Consider the following 21,894-nt stretch of genomic DNA (forward strand, 5'->3'; position numbering starts at 1 on the left):
CCATGAGTACAGCGCCATCTATAAAAAATCTAATCACCAATACATATTGTGAGATGCCGAGGGGAGAAGTACTAGAGAACAGGTATGTTTCCCCTCGGTTCATTTCATATGTCTCCATGTATTGATTGTGGAGAGGTTGGCCCATGCAAATGGGCTGGGAAAAGTTGGGAAAGTTATATCTGGCTCAGCAATAAGTTAGTCACTGAAGCCTGTTTATTTCATTGTAATTTTGGGCTGGGGTTTTTCCTGGAGCAATCAGTAGGAATGGCAGTGGGACTGGTTGCTCCCTTCTCCACAATCAATCCAGGGTTTTGATTCCTCACTGGATCAGCTGAAATAATCACGAGGCATTCAGAACAGAGAGGCTGCTGAGGAGAGCAGTCCAGGCTCATGGCTGCTGGGGCTGAGACTCCATACCTCCACTGGCTGTGCTGAGGAACCCACACAGTAAGAGAATACTGTTTTGTTTGTTACATAGGTTTATTTTGTAGTTAGCATTCTGTTGTTAGTTAGTGGCCAGACGGCCTTAGACGTTTATTTTCCTGTTTTTGCATGTGTAACACTGAGGGATAAGTGTACACAATAAACACGGCAGTGGCCGTATCTGTATGGAACCTGCCAGCCTGCCGCTGTCATCTGTGAATCCATAGCCACTCGCTTGGACCAAAGCAAAGATCCCAGCTGAGCTATATTCCCTGTCTCACAATATATATATATATATATATATATATATATATATATATATATTTATAATAAATGCGGCACTGTGGTCATGAGACGCACAAACGTCTCAGAACGGACTGAAGACATTCAAGGATACCAACATACATGACGCATAATGGCAACCATTTCGATCAGACATAAATAATGACATATATGAATGATAATCCTGAAGTAAAGAAAAAACATTCTTCTCTCGAAGATGTGTCCATGAAATCTTCGTCCGTCACAGTGTAACATTCCAAAAAGTCCTGGCCACGAGTGATGATCTTAATAACTCGTCTGAAGCAATAATAAAGTGAGATAAATACATTGATCCCAGATTCTCCAATGGAAACCTGATGCAAAGATGAAGTGAACCAAAAATAAAGAAAAAAAACTAAAAAGAAGACACACAAGACACATAATTAAAATTAAACCATGGCAGCATATAACAATAACAGATACAGGTAACAGAGCTACTAGAAACAGCAGGCAAACAGGAAACGCCTTAGAGGCCGCAGACAGGTAAGGCTGCTTTCACACTACGTTTTTTTAACATGTGTCATGAACTTTTTTTGCTGCAAAAGCGGATCCTGTTTTTGCAGAGAAAAATGCATGCAAACGCATGTGTTATTTTGCAGGATCCTGTCACTTTAAGTTTATGGGCGGGCATTGGAGTTATGTGATCGGGAGTGTGGGGAACTGAACGTGAAAGTCTGGGAGCCGACATCTAACAGCTGTGGAGGCTCGTAACCAAGGTAAACATGGGTAACTTGCTTGGATACCCGATATTTACATTGGTTACGAGTGTCTGCAGCTGCTAGGAGTCGGCTGCCTGCTCCCTGCACACGTAACTAAGATAAACATCGGGTAACTAAGACTGCGGTTACCCGACGTTTACCTTGGTTACGAGCATCTGCAGCTGCTAGATAAACATCGGGTAACTAAGACCACGGTTACCTGATGTTTACCTTGGTTACGAGCGTCCTCCGCTCTCAGGCAGGGGAGAGTGGAGAGAGAAGGAGGGAGAGGGAGGGAGGTGGAGAGAGAGGGAGAGAGGGGGAGGGAGGGAGGTGGAGAGAGAGACTGATCATGTGAGGCTGATTTCTGTGCATGCTCAGTAGAGCAAGCAGGATCCTGTCTATCAGCACGCCAGCGTTCACCTGCGTTCGCGTGCTGTTTAGTCAGGATCCAGCAATTTGCAGTATTTGGACGCAGCTCAAAAACGCTACAAGTAGCGTTTTTGAAAAAAGTTAAAAAACTGCAAGTCACTGGATCCTCACTATAACGCATGTAAACGCAGGTGAACGCATGTTGACGCGAGTCCATTGCAAATGCATTGAAATGAAAACGCATTTGCACTGGATCCGTTTTTGCGTTAAAAAAACGTTCATGACGGATGTTAAAAAAACGTAGTGTGAAAGCAGCCTAACAGAGGTACTGGGAGACCAGGAACAGATCGCTGTGCACCAACAAACTAAAAGTATTAAAACCAAGACACAGATGTGTCTTTTGTAGGACTTATATAGGCCTAGGAAGCTCATCACATGGGAGCATGCCAGGTTACTTTCAAATCCTGCCATGGAGTACGGGAAGGTTTAGCAGACTGGGGAGCAGAGCCCAGAATCTGGACACATGTGTAACAATAGATAGCAAAAATAACAAAGAATCCGATATGCCTGGTAAGGTACATAACAAGAAAGTGCACTATGTAATAAGGGATGGCAATATATTTAATGAGGGGAGACTGCACACACATAGAATATATAATCTGTAGCTTTGTTGCAGTAAAAGGAGAGCGGCTGAGACACATTTCCTGCACAAGGACCCCAAGATGTTAGTTTCCGCCCCAGTGGTGACATCACAGTTGATGTCTTAAGTAGAGATGAGCGAACCGGTTGTGGTTCGGCTCGAGTTCGGTTCGTCGAACGGAGGTCTCGTTCGAGTTCAGTTCGGCGAACGTTCGACGAACCGAACTCGAACCGAATAGGAAACAATGGCAGGCAATCACAAACACATAAAAATACCTAGAAAACACCCTCAAAGTTGTCCAAAAGGTGACAAACAACTCACAACACAACACAAACACATGGGAAAGTGACAAGGACATATACTCATGCGAAAACAAAAGAGCTGGACAAGGAAAAAGAGGAGGAGACACAGATATATGAGTATATGCAAGGAAACATCGATGCCGTTACTGTGCAACTTGAGCCCTGCTCATTTTAGGCTTCCAATCTGGATAAATTGCCTGAGCTTGCCACGTACGCATTGGGGATCTTGTCATGTCGTGCAGCCAGCGTTCTCTCGGAACCTGTCTTCAGTGCTGCTGGGGGTCTGCTGGCAGATAAGAACACGCGTCTGTCCACTGACAATGTGGACATGGCTCTCAGAGGACTTTTCTTCCCCTGGGTCAGCCAGGGGACGCGAAAGGCACACGTATTTTTGAGAGTGCGTCATGCAAAGCATCTTTTTCATTTTGAAAAGGGGGATCAACTGATGCCAGTCAAGTGGGGTGTGTGTGGCCCAATTAGTGGAAACGAGGGAGACTGTGGTTGGAATGCCCTCGCTTTTGAAAAAAGAACCAAGATGAACAAGTCATGGCTCTCAGAGGACTTTTCTTCCCCTGGCTCATCCAGGGGAGGTGAAAGGCACGCGTATTTTTGAGAGTGCTTCATGCAAAGTATCTTTTTCATCTTGAAAATGGGGGTCAACTGATGCCAGTCAAGTGGGGTGTGTGTGGCCCAATTAGTGGAAACGAGGGAGACTGTGGTTGGAGTCCCCTCGCTTTTGAAAAAAGAACCAAGATGAACAAGTCATGGCTCTCAGAGGACTTTTCTTCCCCTGGCTCATCCAGGGGAGGTGAAAGGCACGCGCATTTTTGAGAGTGCTTCATGCAAAGCATCTTTTTCATCTTGAAAATGGGGGTCAACTGATGCCAGTCAAGTGGGGTGTGTGTGGCCCAATTAGTGGAAATGAGGGAGACTGTGGTTGGAGTCCCCTCGCTTTTGAAAAAAGAACCAAGATGAACAAGTCATGGCTCTCAGAGGACTTTTCTTCCCCTGGCTCATCAAGGGGAGGTGAAAGGCACGCGCATTTTTGAGAGTGCTTCATGCAAAGCATCTTTTTCATCTTGAAAATGGGGGTCAACTGATGCCAGTCAAGTGGGGTGTGTGTGGCCCAATTAGTGGAAACGAGGGAGACTGTGGTTGGAGTCCCCTCGCTTTTGAAAAAAGAACCAAGATGAACAAGTCATGGCTCTCAGAGGACTTTTCTTCCCCTGGCTCATCCAGGGGAGGTGAAAGGCACACGTATTTTTGAGAGTGCTTCATGCAAAGCATCTTTTTCATCTTGAAAATGGGGGTCAACTGATGCCAGTCAAGTGGGGTGTGTGTGGCCCAATTAGTGGAAACGAGGGAGACTGTGGTTGGAGTCCCCTTGCTGTGTTTTACATGCTTTTGGAAGGGCATGACATGGCTTAGAGGTTGACTTTCAGCATCTGCAAACTGTTGGCTACCAAAATGCTTCCTTTCCAACCTTTTTAACCGAGGATTTTCGAGACCTTATGCCCATCGCAGTGCCCCAAGAGCCGATGCCCAGGCGCCACTCCTTCTCCAACAAAGGCGTGCACGCGCTACACCAGCATGTCGCACCAAACATCACCGCTTCTTTGAGAAACTGTGTGACAGGGTGCATTTCACCACAGATACTTGGCCCAGTAAGCATGGACAGGGGCGTTACATGTCGCTGCCTGGGCAATGGGTTACTATGGGGAGAGATGGAGAAGGGTCTGCTGTACAAGTCTTGCTGTCCCCACGAGTTGTATCAATCCTTCCTCTGTATGTAGAAGTTAATACACTGCTTCTGCCTCCTCAACCTCGTGTGAGTCCTTCACCTCGGCCCAAACCCTGTGTGGTCAGGGCACCCTTCCTTGTAACTGCGCACAAGGAATCCCACACACCTCCTTACTATGCTGGCAGCAGAGCTCAATGCCATCATGCGGTCAAATGTTTACTTTGAAATGTATGGGAAATGTGAGTCACACCGCTGAGAAGTTGTGGACGGTTAGCTCTGGAGACCAAGTTTCATCAATGGTTGTCTCCACTCAACCAGCAGCCAGGGAAGGCCAGGTGCGACAATGATGCAAACATGGGTGCTGCCCTTCGCCGTGACAATGTGACACACGTGCCTTGTGTGGCTCACGTGTTGAACCTGGTTGTCCAGGAATTTTTAAAGCACTATCCTGGCCTACATGGCCTTCTGCAAAGGGCATGGTGTAACGCCTTCCTTAATCCACACACTCAGATGGGCTGTAAAGGATAGGCTAGAGGGAAGCCACTCACCAAGCAGGACCTCCAGAACCCTGAAACCCTTTAACCCCTATTCAGGGATTAGGAATTACACAGGGCCCAAGGTGATCAATACCTGTGGAAGGCTGCAGTTCCAGAGAATAGTAGTCAGGCAGGGACAAAACATTAATTGAGGAACAGGAACAGAATGGGACGGCCAGGACTTAATCAGAAAACAAGCAGAGGTGAAATGCGGATCGGCCAACAAGGTACATAAACAGCAAGCAGGAAAAGTAGTCAGGTAACAAGCACACAAAATCATAACACTAAACTGGGGGTAAAAGTAACCAGAGGTTCATAGCTATGTCTGGCAGTGGTCTGCAGACAGGATGGGCATAAAAAAGGGTGTGGTGTCTTCCCATTGGTTGTAGCTGAATGATGGTACTTCATCTGTGAGATACCCACCACCTTCATTCAGCCAGAGATTTTGCATCTGTCAAGGTAATGCAGCCCAGTGGGTGAGCATAACCTGCGTCCACCTGAACCGCTGGCATCAACTTCTCTCCCATCATCAGCACTATGCATGAAAGGAACACGTTGTCACCTGGCGATCGGAGTACAAATTGATGGAGCGTACTCCGTTGATGACTTAACCGCAGTGTGCGGCAATGATGCAAACCTGGCTGCGGGCCATCGTCAGGGCAATGTGACACACGTGCCTTGTATGGCTCACGTGTTGAATCAAATTCTCCAGCAATTTTTAAAACACCATGCCGGCCTACATGGCCTTGTGCAGTGGGCACGCTCGCTATGTGCTCACTTCCATCGTGCGCACACAGCAGCTCAACAACTTTCGTCGCTCCAGAAGTCTTTAGATCTAGTGGTTAAACGCCTGAAATGCGATGTGCCAACATGCAGGAATTGGAATCTGCACATGTTGCAGCGTGTGTGGCAGCACCGCCGAACCCTGCTGCAATACGTTATGACATATAGCCTGGCCTAACTTGATCCAGGGGTGGTGCAGATCACGCTGCTGGAGTGGTGTCAGATCAAGGACCTATGCACCCTTCTACACAGTTTACAAATGTCGACGAAGATGTTTAGCACTGGCAATGCCATTCTCAGCGTGACAATTCTGGTCATCTACATGATGGAGCACACTGTAAGCATTATTCGAAGTCAGGTGTTGGGACAAGAGGAAGGGGAGGAAGTACAGGAGGAGTCATATGCGGAAGGGATAACAAGATCTACGAGGTCCAGATGGTCAGCGGCACCTAGGCGGCAGTCATGGTGGGGGAGAGGGATTAACAAGGGCGCATAGTATCAGCAAAAAGTGTTGAGGAAGGTGCAGGAGCCCATGAAGAAATGGAGGACAAACTGGCGATGGGCATGGAAGACTCAGCAGATGAGTGAGAGCTTGCTCACATTTCGGTTGTGCGAGGTTGGGGGGAGAGGGCAGAGGAAGGAGGCACGATTCTCACCTCTCTGCCACCAACACACCAAGGACTTGGTCCTCCTGGATGCACAAGACACATGAGCGCCTTCTTGCTGCACTACCTACAACATGACCCTCGGATTGTACGAATTCGAAGTAATGCTAACTACTGGGTTGCCACACTGTTAGATCCCCGGTACAAGACAAAATTTGGCGAAATAATTCCTGCCATAGAAAGGGACGCACGTATACAGGAGTATCTGCAGAAGGTGGTACGCAATCTTAGATCTGCTTTTCCACTAAACACCAGTGCTGCACAGAGTGAATCTCAACGCTTTGTCATGGATAGGAGGAAATGGTCTTTTACTTGTCCACATCTGAGGGACCGAGGACTGGCTGCTGTGCTGAGATGGCATTGAGTACGGTGTCCCTGCAGAGTTGCAGTTGCAGTTACAAAATGAGTTGAAAAAGGACAGATGCTGGTGGAAAGGGGAACAGGTGTGTTGGAAAGGGGAAAAAAGTTTTTGTCCGTGGGTTTGGTGGTTAAGCAAAAGTAACATTTGCTGAAGAAACACCATCTGTTACGGTGGGACTGGCAGATTTGGATAAGGTGGTATTGTCGCGGGCGGGGAGGAGGGTGTCAGCACACCGCGCTCACCCCTTCTGCTCGGGTCCGGCAGCTGCTCAGTGGTGGCTCGAGCGGTGGGCCGGATCCCGGGGTTTCTCGAGCGACACTCCTCGCCCGTGAATGAAAGGGGGGTTTTGTGGTTGGGTGTGGGGATTGTTATAGTTCGTGACGCCACCCACGGTTGTGGTGATTTCACCACCGCTGCTAAATATGGGGATCCCGGGGATGGTGATGTGGAGCAGCCAGTTGTTGTGTCGCCCCTCCGTGGGTAGGGGTTGGTGATCCCGGGGCCCAGTGGGGTGCAGGGGCGCAGGGGCAGCGCTGTGCCTTGCGGCACTGAGGTACTCACTCAGCCAGTAAACACGACACAGTTCTCGGTAAACAAACGGCTGGTTGGACGGGTCCCTTGGACGGTTCACGGTGCTGCGGTTCTCTGCAGTTAGCGGTGACGGTCTCTTCCCTGCACCTTTGAAATGTCTGTTTGGTAGCGGTGGATTCCCACCGGTTACCCGCTCCCCGACTGCAATCTGTGCCGGAGGAGCTCCACACTTTGCCCGCAGGCGCCGGCCCTGGGAAACTGGTGCCTTGGCGGTGGCGGTGTTTCCCCGTTGTGGTTGGACCTTTGCCGTCAATCAGGACTTGCTTGTTGGGGGATCTACGTCCCCTTCACTAACGGATTTAGCAATTTACAGCGACTCCAAGCCTTGCTGGGATCCGAAAAGCCCCTGCTCTGGTGCTGACTGCCCTTTGTATACTGCTCCAGACCCCCGGATACACACAGCCTCCGTGGCCCTTCCAGCAACCTCCAGACAGTCCCACTGCAGATCTTCACCACTGTCTGCTGACCTTGCTGACTCCGTCTGGACACACAGCCACAGACTAACTTCAGGCTTTCTTTCTTTACTGTCACTTCACTTAGCTGTTTACTCTAGCCCTGTCTAGACTACTCCTTCACTCCTTCCACTTCCTCCTCCCTGACTAGACTCTCCTTCACTCTTGCCCTGCCTGGGCTCCACTGCCTGGTTTCTTCCCGCCTCCAGAGTTGTGAGCTCCTCGGTGGGCGGAGCCAACCGCCTGGCCCACCCCCTGGTGTGCATCATCAGCCTCTGGAGGAAGGCAACAAGGATTTGTGGGTTAGCTGGTGTACCTGCAGGGAATGTGGGGTGCGTGTGTGTTGTTATCTGTGTCCCCTGGCTTGCCCAGGGCGACACATTCCCCCTTAGCAAAACGCAGACCGTCCTCGGGCTGCCCGTCCAACACCGGTTTTATTTTCCTTTTTGTTTTCTGTAAAGGTAAAACAGTATAACATAATAAACGGTAAATTATATACATTTTTAATCATAACTCTTCCCAAGACGGGAGGCACATTTACTTTTAACGTTGCAACGGTGTACGGTCACAGTTTCCGCTCTCTCCCACCCAAGCAACCTGGCCCTGATGCTGCCCCTAAAACCCAGGCAGCACCCCTTGACCCACAGTCCAGCACAACTCACCCGAGCGGGATCTGTCCTTGCCCTCCAGAGGGTAGCCACCGGTTCCTTTGGTGGCTGGGCCCCAGCCTGCTCCGCTCAGGGCCCTCCCTCCAACCTGCCTCTCCGGAGACGGTATTGCGGAAACGGTAACGGTAACCAACATATTTACAAGCCACTTAACGTTTGTGGTGCCCTGCAAGTTCACGGGCTTGTGCATGGATAGTTCCCATGCAAAACTTTAAACGGTCCCCACGGGGACAACGGTGCCGGCTCCAGCCGGTTGCAAATCAACACACAAATCAGGTGACTTCTTCGGTAATTTCACTTATCATTTCAAACTTTTTAAACTTTTTCAAACAAACAGCAACTTCAGTGATGGTCCCAACGGGGACGGTGCAACGGGCATCCGCTGCCCTACTCAGATTCTTCGGCTGCGGCGGACCCATCTTCCTCCGACATGGGCTCGGTGTCAGGCCCGGAGTCACCATCAACAGCTTCCGCACCAGACGGGTAGCTTCCAACCGCCGTAGCTTCTGGGCTTGCTATTCCCTGGGCCGCAATCACGGGGGGGTGTACGCCCAACGGGCCAGGTGCTGTGCAGCATGCGAGCAAGTAGGACGGAGGCAACCTAGGAGCCAGGGTCAGACCGGGTCCCTCAGCCGCAGCGGCCGGTCCCTCCGGGACACAGAGACGTGGGTCACTCTCCGGTTCCTCCATTCCATACACTCGCGCTACGGCAACTAGCGCCTCCACCTCTGCGGCCCATTGCTCCATCAGCCCGCCGATCTGCCTCTGATAATGACGACAAATCTCCACCGTTCGGGCCCTCAGCCATGCCGCTGTCCCGGGCACCAGCTCGGCCGCCTCCGCATAGCTCGGCGGGGCGGACATTTTCCATTAGGGTCGATGGATCGGGGGGTCCCAGTGTGTTTGTTGCGACGCCACACTTACATGCGTCCAGCCGCCATCGCGTCCCCCTCAGCTCTTTCCGGCCCCTCCTCTCTCGGGGCGGGGTTTTGGCCTTCGCGCCTCTACTGCTCGAGAAGACGCTCGAGCGGGAACTTTTCGCGCCAAAGATGGCGGCTTCTGAAATTTTTCTACCGGACACCTCCGGCGGTAACAAGGCGCACCTCTACCTGACGGCAGAGCGGTAGGATCCTGTTCGTGACGCCAAGTTGTCGCGGGCGGGGAGGAGGGTGTCAGCACACCGCGCTCACCCCTTCTGCTCGGGTCCGGCAGCTGCTCCCGGTGGCTCGAGCTGTGGGCCGGATCCCGGGGTTTCTCGAGCGACACTCCTCGCCCGTGAGTGAAAGGGGGTTGTTGGGTGAGGGGATTGTTATAGTTCGTGACGCCACCCACGGTTGTGGTGATTTCACCACCGCTGCTCAATATGGGGATCCCGGGGATGGTGATGTGGAGCAGCCAGTTGTTGTGTTGCCCCTCCGTGGGTAGGGGTTGGTGATCCCGGGGCCCAGTGGGGTGCAGGGGCGCAGGGGCAGCGCTGTGCCTTGCGGCACTGAGGTACTCACTCAGCCAGTAAACATGACACAGTTCTCGGTAAACAAACGGCTGGTTGGACGGGTCCCTCGGATGGTTCACGGTGCTGCGGTTCCCTGCAGTTAGCGGTGACGGTCTCTTCCCTGCACCTTTGAAATGTCTGTTTGGTAGCGGTGGATTCCCACCGGTTACCCGCTCCCCGACTACAATCTGGGCCGGAGGAGCTCCACACTTTGCCCGCAGGCGCCGGCCCTGGGAAACTGGTGCCTTGGCGGTGGCGGTGTTTCCCCGTTGTGGTTGGACCTTTGCCGTCAATCAGGACTTGCTTGTTGGGGGATCTACGTCCCCTTCACTAACGGATTTAGCAATTTACAGCGACTCCAAGCCTTGCTGGGATCCGAAAAGCCCCTGCTCTGGTGCTGACTGCCCTTTGTATACTGCTCCAGACCCCCGGATACACACAGCCTCCGTGGCCCTTCCAGCAACCTCCAGACAGTCCCACTGCAGATCTTCACCACTGTCTGCTGACCTTGCTGACTCCGTCTGGGCACACAGCCACAGACTAACTTCAGGCTTTCTTTCTTTACTGTCACTTCACTTAGCTGTTTACTCTAGCCCTGTCTAGACTACTCCTTCACTCCTTCCACTTCCTCCTCCCTGACTAGACTCTCCTTCACTCTTGCCCTGCCTGGGCTCCACTGCCTGGTTTCTTCCCGCCTCCAGAGTTGTGAGCTCCTCGGTGGGCGGAGCCAACCGCCTGGCCCACCCCCTGGTGTGCATCATCAGCCTCTGGAGGAAGGCAACAAGGATTTGTGGGTTAGCTGGTGTACCTGCAGGGAATGTGGGGTGCGTGTGTGTTGTTATCTGTGTCCCCTGGCTTGCCCAGGGCGACACAGTATATACTATGTTACCGCTATATAACGAAAATTAATAAGAAAAGAAAGAGAAAGGTATATATCCCCATCAGCAGTCAATGTCCACCGTGTTCCCAGATGGAAAAGGAGAGGTTGGCAACTGGAAGGTTAGGTGGAGGATACAGAGCTGTGTGGCTATGACACTAATAGTAGCCTGAACCGAGTTAGACGCCACTCGGATCTGGAGACTGGGAGCCCTGTTAGCGTCACAGGGTCCACACGCCCACCCAGCCCTGTTATCATCTGCCTTATCTGTGAGGCTTCAGCTAACAAGGGTATTCAGGGGGGGTAATGTGTTTTGTCTATGTTTACGTAGATAACTGGGAAGCTCTTGTGATGCGCCACTGGTAAGTCATGTTCGCACACACACACGCACAAACACACAATTACTGCTACGCAGAGGGATTAGCAGGTAGTAGGCAACAGAATAGATTGTTCAATTATTTAAATTGTATGCATGGTTCTTATTGTTTGTTTTGGTAAAGTTAAACAATCATTTATCAACCCAACTGCCTAGAGTCCTTTTCCTGTTGCCTGGTTTTGCTGCATACTGGGGAGCCCACCCTGTACACAACTTAAAATGAAGCATAAGTCGCAATGTGAATTTCACTGTGCTACAATGCGGCCTAGCGTGCCTTTGCAACCACCGCCTGCCCCATCAAGTGCATCTGCGTGCTCTTCATCCTCTGTGACTGTGGGGACAGCAGTCTCACATGGTTTTTCACACTGAACTTCCACCCCTTTACACGCAACAGGGAGTGTGATTGGCAGGTCATCACTTGTTTTGGAAGTGGAAACAGAAGGTATTGTTGAGCTGTCAGACATCGACAAAACCAACATTGGATGCAGGCTACATTATATCCACACCTGCACCTTCGTCACAGATTGGCTGGACTACCTGCATTTAATAATTGCATTCCAGAAATGGAAAGGAATGTAGAATGCACATGTGTTGTACCTTGCTTGGCAGCAAAGGAACACTAACTTAGTATTACAGACAATTTTAGGAAGGCAGAAAAAGAGTCAGATCTTTGGGCAAATTAAATAGCGTGGAAAAAGTGGACAGGTGGGTACAGTGGCCATGTTCTGTGGGTACCAGGACAGTAAAGGAAGCCTCACTTTCTATCCCTCCGAATGATCAAATGCAGCAAGGAATTCCCTGAGTTTGTTATAAAATTAGCGTAGCAAAATGTGCATGAGGGTGTCATGCAGAGGTGCTGCAAATAGAATTGCACCAGTGGGACACTAATGGAGTACAACAGCCACTTCTTGTATGCCACTAAATAGCAGCATTTTTTGCTATCATTATAGCTTATTAAAAACAGAGCAGGAGGGTGTCATGCAGAGGTGCTGCACATAGATTTGCACCAGTGGGGAACTAATGGAGTACAACAGCCACTTCTTGTATGCCACTAAGTTTACTCAATTTTTGGTATTATAATGTCTTAGTAACAATGAGTTTGAGTGTGCAATGCAGGCAGACGTGCTGCAAATATCTTTGCACTAGTGGGACAATAATGAAGTCCAACAGCCACTTTTAGGATGCCACTAAATGGCAGCATTTTTTGCTATCATTATAGCTTATTAAAAACAGAGCAGGAGGGTGTCATGCAGAGGTGTTGCACATAGATTTGCACCAGTGGGGCACTAATGGAGTACAACAGCCACTTCTTGTATGCCACTAAGTTTCCTCAGTGTTTGCTAGTATAATGGCTTAGTAACACTGAGTTTGAGTGTGCAATGCAGGCAGAGGTACTGCAAATATCTTTGCACTAGTGGGACAATACATATAGAGGTCCCACAATGTTCCCAGATTCGCTGTCCCAGCCTATGAAGACCAGAACTTTCCCCATAGGCTGGAACACCAGCCACTGCCAGCTCTCATGCTCTCATTAGTTTTCATGACGGTAATGCCAGTATTATGTGTCCAGTATTATTTTATCCATTTTTTTACTTTAATATTGAAGTCTATGAAAACGGATCCAGTAACAGATTGACATTTATCTTGCTTTTTGCATCAGTTACAAATGGAACAGAAATAGCAATTAGTTAACAGATCCATTTTTCATAAACGTGAAAGTTAAAAAAACAGGTCCAACTGAAATCTGTAATTTAGAAACAGACAAAAAAGTTGTGTTTGCACAAATATTTGTGCAAACGGATCTCTGCTGGATCCATTCTAATGGATAATTACTGGATATGTGATCTTAGCTTTACTTCAACCCTACATCTACTTTTTACAATATCCATATTACCTTACACATACTCGAAGATCATTTTCTCTTCAAAACACCTAAAACAATTAGTGGCAAGCAAGAGGGGTGGAATCTAGAACTCTATTATCTATCTTGACACATTTTCTTTTGTTCTATCTGACATTCTTCTAATTTGTGTAAATGCATGTACCGTATTTTTCGGATTATGAGACGCACTTTTTGGCCCAAAATTTTGGGAGGAAAATGAGGGGTGCGTCTTATACTGGGAATGTTGCTTACCGGTGGTGGTGGAGAGGGGTCGCAGGAGTAATGCTGCAGGCACTGCTGTGCTTGGGCTGCAGGCACTGTGCTGGGGCTGCAGGCCGCGGGTGCTGTGCTGTGCTGGGTCTGCGGGCGCTCTGCTGTGCTGGAGCTGCAGGCCGGGGGCACTGTGCTGTGCTGGGGCTGCGGACTGCGAGCACTGTTCTGTGCTGGGGCTTTGGGCGCCATCCTGAAAATATCAGCAGTGTGGACTTCAAATAATGGCGTCCATATTGATCACGTGCGTAGATAGAGTTCTCGACTCAAGATCTCATTTGCGTATGCGCCACCTCCAGCCTATTGATCACCCAGCAGCGGACTTAAGGAAAATGGTGCCTGGAGGTGGCGCGTGCGCAGATGAGATCTACAGCTCCATCTACACACACGCTGACGCCAGGCGCCATTTCTTTGAAGCCCGCATCGCCGACACTTTCTGGAAGCTGCCTGCCTCACTGCGCCCGCAAAGAGCATCTGTGACACCCGCCGCACCGCCAGCAGCATCGCCCTACTGCACCATCGCCCCTGACTTCTGTGACCCTGCTCCACCATTGCTGCCACCTGCTCCCGGTAAGACACCACCGGATTGTAAGACGGACCCCAATATTTTTACCTTTTTTTTTCTTCTAAATTTGGGGTGCATCTTATGTTCCGAAAAATACGGTAAATCATTCACTATAATCTTTATTTATGCACAGTAGCATTCACTGCTGTTTTTATTTGGACATATCTCAAGAAAGAAATCTATTGTACTGTAAAACTACATGAATCCTCTTATTTACTAAATCTACCACTCACAAAAATTGGTAACACCTTAAGCAGCTTCACAATTGAAATCTGGGGTCCCCAAACCACAAAGGGAGAATGAAACAAATAGTTTAACTGTGTGTGCAAATGACGTGTTTTTCAGAAAAAATTCTAACCATAACTCACCTGAAAACTCAACCAAACCCAAGCATTGTAACTCAGAAACCTATATAAATTGATTATCTTTATTTATTAATATATTAAAATTAAGCAAGGTAGACAAATAGTTAAAAAAAATATATATAAAAGGGGCACATTACAGCAGGGGGAGGTGCATGTATATGGCTGATAACTTACCAAAGTTCAAATATAATGGTCAAATAGAAGGACAAGAAGAAAATATAGCTGGTAATAAATATAGCATGTTACACAGGAGGCCAGAGCACTATAAAACAAAAGAAAAAAGTGCAAATGCTGCATTTCTATTAAAGTGGCTAGTGCCAATGATAACATGATCATAAGGTGTCAACAATGCTTGTAAACAAAGTGGCCAATGAAATTGGTACCACAACTCTGTAACTCTAGAGGGTGCAGGGAGTAACAAATTGGCTGTGCACTGAGTACTAAGAGAATGCCATTTGCTATTAAGACTGATGACTAATCAGTAGGAAAGTAAAAATAAAGAAACAAGTGGTTTTGTTGACATGCTTACCTGTATTCATCTCCACCTGCTGTGCTCCACCTGCTCCAAATTCTGATTTACACGCTCAGTTTGCCAATTGGACTGAGGGTGGAAGACCGTAGAATGAAATAATTTACTCCCTAGCTGAAATCAAAAAGCTCTTCAAAACTTGGCAATAAATTGAGTTCCTATATTCGAGACAATATTAGAGGAAACTCCATGGAGTTTTACAATCTCTCGTACAAAGACCTGGGCTAAAGTCTTTGCATTATGTAAGGATGTTAAGGCGATAAAACTATCCAGCACCACCAAAATGACCGTATTACTAGCCAAGGAAGGAAAATCCATTATAAAATCCATAGAAATGTCTGTCCACGGTTGGCTTTGAATACTCAAAGGCTGCAAACATGCCGAAGAATGAGAGTGAGATGCCTTTGAGTGTGCACAGGTGGCATAGGCAGACACAGAGGACACCACAGCCCTGCGATTTTGAGCCACCAAAAGCGATGCAATATGAGGTCTGAGTACCTTTAATCCAAGGTTGACCAGCCAGAACAGAATCATGATGCTCTCCCAGAACCTTAACCTCTTCACGACACATGACGTACTGGGTACGTCATGGATCGTGTCACTGTAATCCCTGCCGTCTGCCCACGGGCAGCCGGCGACAATCCCCCCACATGTCAGCTGATTTGAACAGCTGACATGTGTGCCTCCTAGGCACGAGTGGATCTGCAATCCACCCACGCCTGTTAACCCCTTACATCTCGCTGTCAAAATCTGACAGCGCCATGTAACAGCACGCCGCAGTAAACATTCACTTACCCGGCGCCATCGGAAGTCACATGACGTGATCACGTGGAACCGATGGTTGCCATGGTAGCACAGGGTCATGTGATGACTCCTGTAGCAATCATGAATCAGTTCCTCTTAAAGGTGGCAGAGCGTCGTGTGTGAGAGGACAACTTCTTTTCTGCAGATCAGAGCAATGTTGCTCTGATCTACAGAAATGAACAAGATATCAGACTGCTGATCCTTATAACCTTCTAGGGAGACTAGCAAAAAACCTAAAAGTTCCAATCACCCCCCCATTCGCCCTATTGAAAATTAAGGGCTAAAAAAATACACATATTTGGTATCGCCACGATCAGAAATGTCCGATCTATCAAAATATAAAATCAATTAATCTGATCGGTAAATGGCGTAGCAACAAAAAAATTCCAAGCGCCAAAATTACGTTTTTTGGTTGCTACAAATTTTGCACAAAATGCAATGACAGGCGATCAAAACATAGCATCTGCGCAAAAATAGTACCATTAAAAACTTCAGCTCAAGACACAAAAAATAAGCTGACACTGAATCCCAGGTCCCAAAAAATGAAAACGCTACGGGTTTCGGATAATGGCACAAAAAGTGCGCCACTTTTGTTGGACAAACTTCGGAATTTTTTTAACCCCTTAGAGAAAAGTAAATCTATACATGTTTGGTGTATACCGACCTGAGGCATCACACCGACACATCAGTTTTACCATATAGTGAACACGGTGAATAAAATATCCCGAAAACATTTGTAAGATCGCACTTTTTTTGCAAGTTTTTCCGCACTTGGAATTGTTTTGCTGTTTTCCAGTACACTATATGGTGAAATTCATGGTTTCATTTAAAAATACAACTCGTCCCGCAAAAAATAAGCCCTTATATGGCAAGCTTGACGGAAAAATATAAAAGTTACGGCTCTCGGAAGAAGGGGAGTAAAAAAACTAAACAAAACTGAAAAATGGAAAATCGCCTGGGAGTAAAGGGGTTTAGATGCAGATTCAGAGGAACAAACCACTTGTCCACCAGAACCCCAGACGTCGCATCACCTTGAGGCCTTAGCGATTTCAGATTCAAAATCTGTACTCAGTGCCGACACCACAACTCCCTTCTCAAGAATGGAGATAAGTTCCTAACAGGATTCCCCCCTAAAAAACTCCAGGATAAAGCATTGGTTTTAATGTTCTTAAACCCAGGACGATAAGTTACAAAAAATTAAACCTATTGAAAACAATGACCACAGATCTTGTCTCAATGTAAGACACTCTGAAGACTCAAAGTAGAAATGATTTTTATGGCCAGTAATTACTGTAACATGATGAATAGCTCCCTCCAGAAAGCGTCGCCATTCCTCAAATGTTAATGTCATCGCCAGTAATTCCATGTTACCAATGTTATAATAACGTTCAGCCGAAGATAGTTTTAGAAAAGAAGGCGACATACCCTGAGACAACACAGTTCCCACCCCCACTTCTGACACATCAATCTCCACCATAAAAGGTTGAGATACATCAGGCTGTGTCAATACAGGTGCCATCAAGAAGCATTTTTTTAAGACAAAAGTCAAACGCATACAAAGCACACTTAGACCATTTTGGAGAAGTCTGCACATTTTTTAGTCATGTCAGGGAGAGGTCTTGCTATGGCAGAGAAATTCTTAATAAACTTCCTGTAATCATTTGCAAAACCTAAACGTTGCAGAGCAATAAGGTTCTCAATACTGTCCAATTTCAATGTAGCCTGTAATTTAGTGGCATCCATCCTAAAACCAGAAGCAGAAATTATGTAACCCAAAAACGGAAGTTCCTGAATGGCAAAAATGCATTTTTGTAGTTTAGTATACAACTTAAGCGGGCTTTACACGCAATGACATCGCTAACGAGATGTCGTTGGGGTCACGGAATTTGTGACGCACATCCGGCCTCGTTAGCGATGTTGTTGCGTGTGAAACGCACGAACGACCGTTAACGATCAAAATTACTCACCATATCGTTGATCGTTGTCTGGTCATTCTAATCCCGATTATCGTTGCTGTTGCAGGACGCAGATTGTTCGTCGCTCTTGAGGCAGCACACATCACTATGTGTGACACCGCAGGAACAAGGAACATCATCGTACCTGCGGCCGCCCGCAATGAGGAATGAAGGAGGTGGGCGTGATGTTCGGCCCGCTCATCTCCACCCCTCCCCTTCTATTGGGCGGCCGCTTAGTGACGCCACTGTGACGCCGAACGAACCACCCCCTTAGAATGGAGGCGGTTCGCTGGCCACAGCGACGTCGCTAGGCAGGTAAGTATGTGTGACGGATGTAAGCGATGTTGTGCACCACGGGCCGCGATTTGCCTGTGACGCACAACCGACGGGGGCTGGTACTTTAAGCAGCGACATCACTAGCGATGTCGCTGTGTGTAAAGCCCGCTTTATTCTCTCTGAAAATTTGCAATACCTGTCTGACATGTTCCATAAGAGACCCATAATCCTGAGAAGACATGAGAATGTCATCAAGATAAATGATTACAGATTTCCCCAAAAGATGAGAAAACACATCATTACAAAGTGTTGGAATACAGCAGGCGAGTTGGTAAGACTGAATGGCATCACCAGATTTTCAAAATTCCGCCCAGCATATTAAAAGCCATTTTCCACTCATCCCCCTGTTTGACCAGATTATGCGCCCCATTAAAGTCCATGGTAGAGAACCTTTTAGCACCAGCAATCTGATTAAATAGGTCAGGAATGAGTGGCAGAGGATACAGATCTCAGACCATTATTTGGTTAAGCTCCCGGAAGTCCAGGCACAGCCATAACCCACCATCCTTCTTTTGGACAAAGAAGAATCATGCAGCCACTGGTGACGGCCTAATGTGCCCCTTAGCTACATACTCTTTGTTCTCCGTTATGCACTCTTTGAGAGCTGTTCTCTCAGGACGCAAAAAGTTATTGAGTCTGCATTTGGGCAATTTTGCACCCGGCATTAACCTTATGGTGCAGTCATAAGATTTATGTGGCTACAATTCCTGACATTTTCCCTCTGAGAACACATCACTAAAATCAGAGAGAGAAGCAAGAAGACTTTTGGTAACCACCGAAATACAGATTCCCAGATAGTGGTCTTCACAATATGATTTCCACTTTATTATTTCTTGGGTGTTCCATTCAACAGTGGGGCTATGTAATGCTAACCAGGGGAACCCCAATTCAATTTGTGCAGGAAGACTCTTAAGAACATAATAGGATATGAGCTTCACATGAAGCATGTCATGATCCATAATTCTTTGCTCCAGAGTTTCCGAGACCAGGCATGGCCATGTCAGGGGTTAACTCCCATCAGCCTCGTTCTGGTTTCAGGAGACACTAGATCTGGCTTCTTCACTTGCATTCCTGTGCTGGTTATAGTTTTCCTCTTCAACCTGTGACTGGCTCTGGTGAGATTTCCTGCTTGATCTGACTCCTTGTTACCGTGCCCTGACCTGCACCCTCCCCCGTTCGTCCGTCTGTCCCAGTCCCTGACTTCCCGCTCCTGTCTGTTGTTTGTGTTTCTCTCTGCATTACTGATCTCCCGACTTCCAACTCGGTTCTGTTTTCTGACTTGATTTTGATCCTCCCTTTGCAGTGACTTGACTTTCCTGGCTAGACCCTGATTGTTTGACTACTCTATTGCCCACTGGTGGTTCGCCTGTTAACTGCTTGCTGAAGTTACTCTGCTGTACTTCAGCTGCTTTTCTGTTAAAGTGTTACTTTCACTCTCCTTCACTACTCTGCTGCCACCTAGTGGGGAATACGCTGTACTACGTCTTACTAGCCCTTTGTACAGCGTGACAAAGCATCCATATACGGAGTTCCAGTCCCTGCTCACACTCAAAAAAGCCTCCCTAAGGAAGAGGTGACAAATTAATGGAAAAATTCCGCACCAAACTTTATAACTCTTTCAAATACAACCCTGAGGAATGAGCAAACTGTTCATCAATAATGTTTGCCAATAACCACTATCAAGAAAGACTGTAATAGAGACATCTAGACCCCTAACCTTAACCCTTGCGGATATTAAATATTGAGACACCATAATGTGGGGTATATATACGTAGACCCAGGTTGGGATCGAGCAAAAAACCTGGGTATAGGAGTTTTCTGACTGCCATCTTTCCTTGGACACAGAGGGGTAGGCACTGATATACTCGTAATATCTCTTTTGTCACAGAAAAAACAAACTCCACCTCTTTTTAGAGGAGTAGAGGTTTTACCCCACAGAATGTAAACTAGAAACTGCCTTCGGTACGGAGGGTGTTTGGTATCCCACACACAGTACAGCAGGATCCTGTTCTTGTTTTGCAGTCAGACGCTTCTTTCTCCTTCCTCAGTCGGGAACGGGAAGCCCACTCCCCCTGCAGTGATCCGGGTCGCCCCTTGATGCCGGCGGGCCACTACCCTGCCCCAGCCACCTCGGGCCCCTTCCTCACACTTCCCTTCCTTATAGCAGCCAGGAGCTATCCTCCCCTGGTCTGCTCTCTTCACACTCCAAACTAACTCTGCTCCAGCCCCTCCCCTCCTGCTCTGTTTAGCTCTTACACTGGGGAGGGGGGGGGGTCTGTCCTGCTGCACTGGTGTGGGATCAGGTTACCAAGGAGGAGAATGGCCTGCACTTTGCTGGATTTATGCAGGCTCTGTGACACCCTGGTTTTGCCAGGGCGTCACACATCCCATGAGTACAGCGCCATCTATAAAAAATCTAATCACCAATACATATTGTGAGATGCCGAGGGGAGAAGTACTAGAGAACAGGTATGTTTCCCCTCGGTTCATTTCATATGTCTCCATGTATTGATTGTGGAGCGGTCGGCCCATTGCATGGGCTGGAAAAAGTTGGGAAAGTTATATCTGGCTCAGCAATAAGTTAGTCACTGAAGCCTGTTTATTTCATTGTAATTTTGGGCTCGGTTTTTCCTGGAGCAATCAGTAGGAATGGCAGTGGGACTGGTTGCTCCCTTCTCCACATTCAATCCAGGGTTTTGATTCCTCACTGGATCAGCTGAAATAATCACGAGGCATTCAGAACAGAGAGGCTGCTGAGGAGAGCAGTCCAGGCTCATGGCTGCTGGGGCTGAGACTCCATACCTCCACTGGCTGTGCTGAGGAACCCACACAGTAAGAGAATACTGTTTTGTTTGTTACATAGGTTTATTTTGTAGTTAGCATTCTGTTGTTAGTTAGTGGCCAGACGGCCTTAGACGTTTATTTTCCTGTTTTTGCATGTGTAACACTGAGGGATAAGTGTACACAATAAACACGGCAGTGGCCGTATCTGTATGGAACCTGCCAGCCTGCCGCTGTCATCTGTGAATCCATAGCCACTCGCTTGGACCAAAGCAAAGATCCCAGCTGAGCTATATTCCCTGTCTCACAATATATATATATATATATATATATATATATATTTATAATAAATGCGGCACTGTGGTCATGAGACGCGCAAACGTCTCAGAACGGACTGAAGACATTCAAGGATACCAACATACATGACGCATAATGGCAACCATTTCGATCAGACATAAATAATGACATATATGAATGATAATCCTGAAGTAAAGAAAAAACATTCTTCTCTCGAAGATGTGTCCATGAAATCTTCGTCCGTCACAGTGTAACATTCCAAAAAGTCCTGGCCACGAGTGATGATCTTAATAACTCGTCTGAAGCAATAATAAAGTGAGATAAATACATTGATCCCAGATTCTCCAATGGAAACCTGATGCAAAGATGAAGTGAACCAAAAATAAAGAAAAAAAACTAAAAAGAAGACACACAAGACACATAATTAAAATTAAACCATGGCAGCATATAACAATAACAGATACAGGTAACAGAGCTACTAGAAACAGCAGGCAAACAGGAAATGCCTTTGAGGCCGCAGACAGGTAAGGCTGCTTTCACACTACGTTTTTTTAACATGTGTCATGAACTTTTTTTGCTGCAAAAGCGGATCCTGTTTTTGCAGAGAAAAATGCATGCAAACGCATGTGTTATTTTGCAGGATCCTGTCACTTTAAGTTTATGGGCGGGCATTGGAGTTATGTGATCGGGAGTGTGGGGAACTGAACGTGAAAGTCTGGGAGCCGACATCTAACAGCTGTGGAGGCTCGTAACCAAGGCAAACATGGGTAACTTGCTTGGATACCCGATATTTACATTGGTTACGAGTGTCT

Source organism: Anomaloglossus baeobatrachus, chromosome 9 (assembly GCF_048569485.1).
Source record: "Anomaloglossus baeobatrachus isolate aAnoBae1 chromosome 9, aAnoBae1.hap1, whole genome shotgun sequence".
Classification (NCBI taxonomy): Eukaryota; Metazoa; Chordata; class Amphibia; order Anura; family Aromobatidae; genus Anomaloglossus; species Anomaloglossus baeobatrachus.